Here is a 6,839-nt window from a genome sequence, read left to right on the forward strand (position 1 = left end):
GAGAGTGAACGAGACTCAATATCTAAGGGAATGATCAGGAAGAAGAATCAAATTGGTAAGTTTAAATTCGAATGTTAAAAGACACATCTGATAAGGAACTGTTATCCAAAACATTCAAAAACTCTTCAAACTCCACAGTAAGAAAAAAACAATCCAATTAAAAAATGAGCTAAAGACCTTAACAGACACCTCACCAAAGATATACAGATGACAAATAAGCACATGAAAAGATGCTCCACATCATATGTCATCAGGCAAATGCAAATTAAAACAACAATGTGATACCACTACACACTTATTACAATGAGCAAAATCTGAAACACTGATAACACCAAAATCTGCAAGGATATGGAGCAACAGGAACTCTTGTACATTGCTAGTGGAAATGCAAAACGGTAGGGCCACTTTGGAAGACAATTTGGTGGGTTTTTAACAAAACTAAACATACTCTTACTATGCAGTCCAGCAATCGTGCTCCTTGATATTTACCCAAAGGAGTTGAAAACTTACATCTACATGTGTATATTTATAACAGCTTTATTCATAATTACCAAAACTTGGAAGCAACCAAGATATCCTTCAGTAGGTGAATGGATAAATAAACTGTGGTACATCCAGACAGTGCAATATTATTCAGTGCTAACAAAGAAGAGCTATCAAGCAATGAAAAGACATGGAGGAAACTTAAATGTAGATTACTAAGTGAAAAAAGGCAATCTGAAAAGGCTACATACATACTGTGTGATTCCAACTGTATGACATTCTGGAAAAGACAAAACTATGGAGACAGTAAAAATATCAATGGCTGTGGGGAGGGGACTATAGATAGGCAGCGCACAGAGGATTTTTAGGGCAGTGACAATACTCTATGATATTACAATAATAAATATATATATCATTATACATTTGTCCAAACCCATGGAATGTACATCCAAGAGTGAACCCTAAGGTAAACTATGAACTTTGGGTGATTATGATGTGTCAATATTGGTTCATCCTTGATGGAAAATGTACCACTCTGCGGAGTGATATTGATAATGGGGGTGGCTATTCATAAATGAAGGTAGGGGGTATATGGGAAATCTCTGTGCCTTCCTCTCAATTATATTGTAAACATAAAACCGTGCTTTAAAAAATAGTCTTAAAGAATTAGTATATGTCAACAAACATCACAGAAATTTTAAAATATAAGACATTTTAAAAATTAATATAAATTGTAAAATATGAAGTTTCTGTGCTCAAGGACCTTGTAATCTAGTTGGGGAAACAAAACCAACACATAAAATAAGTGCATGTAAAATGAGTCTTAAGCTGTGTAACTTTTCATATCATCTAAGACTATCATTCCGCCTTTCACCCTTTACTTCTCTACGGGTATCCAGCCATATATTGAATCATCTGCTGTTCCCTGAAACTGCCACATCCCTTGCCTACCTGCCATTTCACTGTTTCCTCTAAGTAGAATGACTTTCTCCTCTGTTTTCAATTATTTTAGATATATACTTAGGAGTGGAATTGCTGGGTGATATGGTAGTCCTACGTTTAACTCTGAGGAAACAACAAACTTTCTGTAGCAGCTGCACCATTTTACATTCCCACCAGCAACTGAACAAGGGTTCCCGTCTCCACATCCTCAACAACACTTATTTTCTGTTTATTGCTCTTTTTTTTTTTAGGGGCAACCAAGTAGATGTGAAGTGGTACCCCGTTGTGATTTGATTTGCACTTCCCTAACATAAATAACTTTTTAATCCGTCTACCTTTTTCCAACCCACTGACTTGATTTTGACCTGTTATATTGCAACAGCCTACTTAATAGGGTAATTATTAGGATTAAGTGAGTTAGTATATAAATTCATACAGGAAGATTCACTGGAAGCATCTCCATGTCTTTGAAGACTGTCAGAGCCTTCCCAGACAAAGATCAATGCTTCCTCGGATGACAGAGGTCTGTTTTTGTTAAAGCTCCCCGGGAGGTTCTCATGTGCAGCCCTGGTTGAGAACCACCAGGTGGAGGCACTGTTCCCCAAATTGGCTAGATCATGGGAGTCATGTGGGGCACTAATTAAAAGGGTGGATTTCCTGGCCCAGCCCCAGATCTTTGGAAACAATTTCCAGGAGAGAGGCCTGGAAATCTATATTTTAAAACAAGTACCTACAGGTGATTCCTATGGCCAGGCCAGTTTAGGAAACCCTGAGCTAGTGGATAATCAAAAGGCGGTAAACACACAGGGCCGTTTGAAACGAGATAATATGGTTTGCTAAATACAATCTTCTTCCACCCTGGCTCTGGAAAGATAAAGCTTACTGTCACTGGCTGATGACTCACTGCGGGGGTGCTGCTCCTCAGATTAGCGCCCCACAGGCATCCCCGTGTGGAGACTGCCCATCTTTAACTCTGCGGTTAGGAGCGCCCTCACACTATGAAGTCTGGGCGTCAGTATGAGTCCCAGAGAACCTGAGCTGCCCCTTCCAGATGCCTAGTCCCTGTGTGTGGCTCTTCTTTTTCAGTGAAGTCATAATATCCCTACTATGTGCAGGAAATGTTCCAAATGTTGTATTACCACTAATCATCACAGCATGTCTGAGAAAGGGGGTAGTATCTCCATTTCCTCGATGGAGCTCAGACAGAGAGCAGTTTAGTTTGACCAAAGTCACACACCTTATGTGGCTGAGCATAGATTCAGACTCATGTGATTGCAAAGCGGTGGCACTGTCCACTCTGTCTCTCAAAGATGACTTCTCTACCTCCAGTTATAGTCACCAGACTATTTTGCTTGCTGCTAAGCCTTCCCAGATATACCCAGAAATTTCAGAACTACAGCTCCAAAATACCTGGAACCATCCTGCCTAGAGGAGTCTCAGGGAGGGAATCCAGGGACCGTTGGGAAAGAGGAGACCTGTTAGAAGCACAGAGAGTAGTGAGAGCAGCTAGCTCAGAGCACAGATGGCCATACTTCCCCATCCGACCCCCATCACTACATCCTCCGAGGACTGAATGAAGCCGGAAGGGGATATCACCTCAGCTCTGGGTAGCAGGAAAGAAGTTGACCTCTGAGAGGGAGATAGCAGGGGAGGAGTTATAGCAAGGGGAAAAATGGGAGGGGGGTACCCTTTCCCAGGAGAAACAAAAGACAGAAAAGTTTCCAGCCACATCAGGCTAGTCTTGTGACTGTACTATGCTAGCTAGGGATCCAGAATTTATAGGGCTCTGGAAATTTATTACATTTCAGGATGAGTATCCAGTTGGTCCATGGAGAAGCCATTGGTAGACAGCAGCTATCCCTGAAGGAGGCAATGGGGCCTGGTGGACCTCAGGATGGAGGCAAAATGAACTATATATTAGGAAAAGCACCAAGCAAGACTGAAGAAGGCTGCCCCACAGAGGTACTTCCCTCAAGGTTCTCCACAGGCCCCTGGCAGTAATCAGTACCTCTCCCTTCCCCAAAATCTTCCACCTCCACCAGTAACCTCATATTCTCAGTGAAAACACTGTGCTTGCTACACAAAAGTCATTTCGTCACACAGCATCTCATCTTTCTCCAACTAGCCTGCTCCCCCAAGCTCATCCTATATAGAAAATTCTGGAGCTACAACTAGCCTCATTGCCTTCTGGTGGACCTGGGGAGGGGATGCTGTGAATTTGTTAGGGTGTTGCAGGGGGGTTGGTCAGAGATTTCTGACATGGTATCAAGTATAACTAAAAGAGGAGGAGAGGACACTAGAGAGAAAGACAGTGACAGAAAAATGCTGTAGAATGCAACATACCTGGGGAAAGACTTCCCGGAAAAGAAGGGGCTGGCAGTGACTTAACGGTTTTCCATCTTCACGATGGACATTACAGGCCATGAAGAAGTTAAAGCCATGATGTCTGGTAAAAAAAAAAAAAAGAAAAAGAAAAAATGGATAAAACCCTGCCACCAAAGGGACCTCCCTCAGAAAGGGAAAAGTATTTCTAAGGATAGAGGTGCTCTTTGGCTAACAAGCTTTAAGAGAGGGCATGTCTTGACGTAGGAGGAGGGCCTACATGAACTTGGAGTGTCTTGTCATATAAAGATCCACTGTGATGATCACCCTCACTGTCTCCTTGACACCACAATCCCCGCCACCCCAACTGAGTCTCTTTCTGAAGCATCTGGCCGGCTTGCTACCTGCTGCTAGCTCCTGTCTTTTCATCTGTGACCTCCACTCCCTATATCCATGCTGCTCTCTTCACAGACTGTAGCTATTTCTGCTTTTTCAGTAGGGAAGGGCTGGGTGTCTTCCCCTTCCCAAGGTCACAGCTGTCTGGGTTGGGAGGAAATCTGCTTCCTCCAGCCCTTCTTGGTGTTTGACCGTAGGGATCAGCATAACACATGGCAAACTATTTGGATGAGTCTCATCCATCTCATTCATTCAACACATTTATTAGTACCAGGAGCTGGAAACACACTAGTGATCAAAATAGACAGAGTATATAGTCCTGTACCACTGACCCTGAGGCTTCAGAAGACCCTAAAACTGAGGTCTTCTGTACTTGTACACTCATAGAAATATTTGCAATACCTATAACCAACAAAGGACTCATATTTGAGATATGTATAAAGAATTCCTACAAGGCAATAAGACAGAAAGCCTAAGAGAAAATTTACCCCCAAAAACACAAAATACTTAAACTGATATCCCAATGGCAAATAAATACATGAGAAAATGCTTAAGCTCATTGGTTATCTCATTTAAACCACCATGCAATACCACTACATGCCCACCCAAATGGCTAAAAGTTTTAAATCTTTTTAGATTGTCAATACCAAGTGTTGACGAGGATGTGGGGCAATGGGAGAGCTAAGATACTGATGGCAGAAGTGTAAATTAACATGAGCACTTTGGAAAATTATTTAGTAGCATTTACTAACACGTAAATATATGCCTACTCTGTGACCTGGTAATTCTGTTTCTAGGTATATGTCCAACAGAAATGTACCAAAGGACACACAACTGTTATAGCAGCATTATTCATAAGAACCCCAAACTGGGAACAACCCAAAGGTTCAGTGACAGAATAACAGATAAATAATTGTGGTATATTCATCTAATCGTATACTGCGCAGCAATGACAGTGAATGAACTCTTGCAACCACAATGTTATGCGTGAATTTCACAAACATAATATTGAGAGAAACCAGGCACAAAATAATACCTGCTAAACAGGTTCGTTTGTATAAAGTTCAAAAGCAGACGAAACTAATCTGTGGTGTTAGATAGAGGTTAACTTTGGGAAGGAGGGTGGAGTAGTGACTGGAAGGGCACCTGAGGAGGGTTTCTGGGGTGCAGGTAATGATCTAATTCTTGATCTGGGTAGTGGTTATATGGGTATGTTCACTGGATCATAACTTGACTGGTACACAAAGGCTTTGAAGGCTTTGTGCACTTTCCCATGTTTAGTATGCTTTGATCCATTTAAAAAGAAAAACAGGAGAGGGGAACTGTTCTCAGCTGGAGAAAAAAGGAAGGTGGGAAAAGGTTAGGGAGATCAAGATTTTACATACAGGTGGCTGAGCTGTGACTAGATTAAAAGGGGGCACGAGGACTGCTGAAGGGAGAAAGGCAGGAATTGTCTCCAACCCCTGACTGAAAAGTCTCCGGGTATGTCAGCCTTAATTCTCTACCAAACCCTACACCCCCTATTCAAAAATGGATCCTTTGGAATGAAGCCCAGTGTTTCCTACTACAGCAGCTACTTCTGTCTACAGGCAAAGAGACCCAGTGTTAGAAGCCAAATTTGGGGTTCTAAGACACTGACATTTCTTCTACTAGGTCCTATGAGACTGCAAGCCTTTGACGCAAATGTCCCAGCAGCTAAGCTGGAATAACCTTAAATACTGGAGTGGGAGGGTGGGGGCCAAGTTGTGTGTGTTTGCTATCCTTGTCCAAAGGAATTACCTGCTTAGGTTGTTGTCTGGAGTCACACTCCAATGCCCCCTGAGCCACTTTCCGGGAGGAAAAGGGCAGGAAGGAACCACTGGTCACAGGTTCCACTGGCAAGAGGGGAAAACCTAAGGGTGGCGGTTCCTTTGTAGGGGAGGTCACACCTCCTGCACAAAAACATCCCAAAGAGAACTGGTACTGAATTTGCGTTAGAGAGGTGGAGATGCCCCAGGAAGGAAGTGGCCAAAGGCGAGATGGGAACACCCCTCTTTGATCCCGCAAGGTGCGTCAGGGAAAGTTGGATTTCGTTTAGCCGGGGATGGAGACATCTCTCCCCACGCTACCACCAGGATCTGTGGGTCACAGGAAGCCAGGCTCCACTCCGCCCTGACCTCAGGTGGCGCGTGTGGGGCCCCAGGCGTGAGTCTGTCCCCTTTCCCTCCCACCCGCCCATCCCCACCCCTTTCAAGGCCGCGACTTTATTAAGGCCAGTTCCGTCCGGACCGAGCCATCTGCTTAGAGGAACGCCGGATCTTGCGGAAACGCCAAGTGACGAAACAGCCGGAGAGGAGCCGTGACCAAGTACAAGGTAGGGACAGTTCTTTTCGAGTGTGGAGCGAGGGGAAAGAGCACAGGGTGGCTGCTGGAGCCCGCGGGCTCTACAGGGAGCTGTCCCGTTCTTCCCGAAGGCCAGAGGCTCAAGGAAACAACTCAAGATGCCAGAGCAGCCGCGCACAGGCGCACAAGCCTTTCGCGGGCAAGGGAGGCTCCAGGCGCGGCGGGCGGGCCCGAGGGACATGGCACCGCGCGACGATCATCGGGCGGCGGGAGCCCGGGCCGCTGACCGAGAGGCGCTGGGACCCGCGCGATCGCCGCGCCGCGGGACCGCGGGCTCCCAGTTCCCGTCACCCGGCGCCCGGTGTTTCCCCGGC

The sequence above is a fragment of the Rhinolophus sinicus genome, linkage group LG17, assembly GCF_036562045.2.
Source record: "Rhinolophus sinicus isolate RSC01 linkage group LG17, ASM3656204v1, whole genome shotgun sequence".
Taxonomy (NCBI): domain Eukaryota; kingdom Metazoa; phylum Chordata; class Mammalia; order Chiroptera; family Rhinolophidae; genus Rhinolophus; species Rhinolophus sinicus.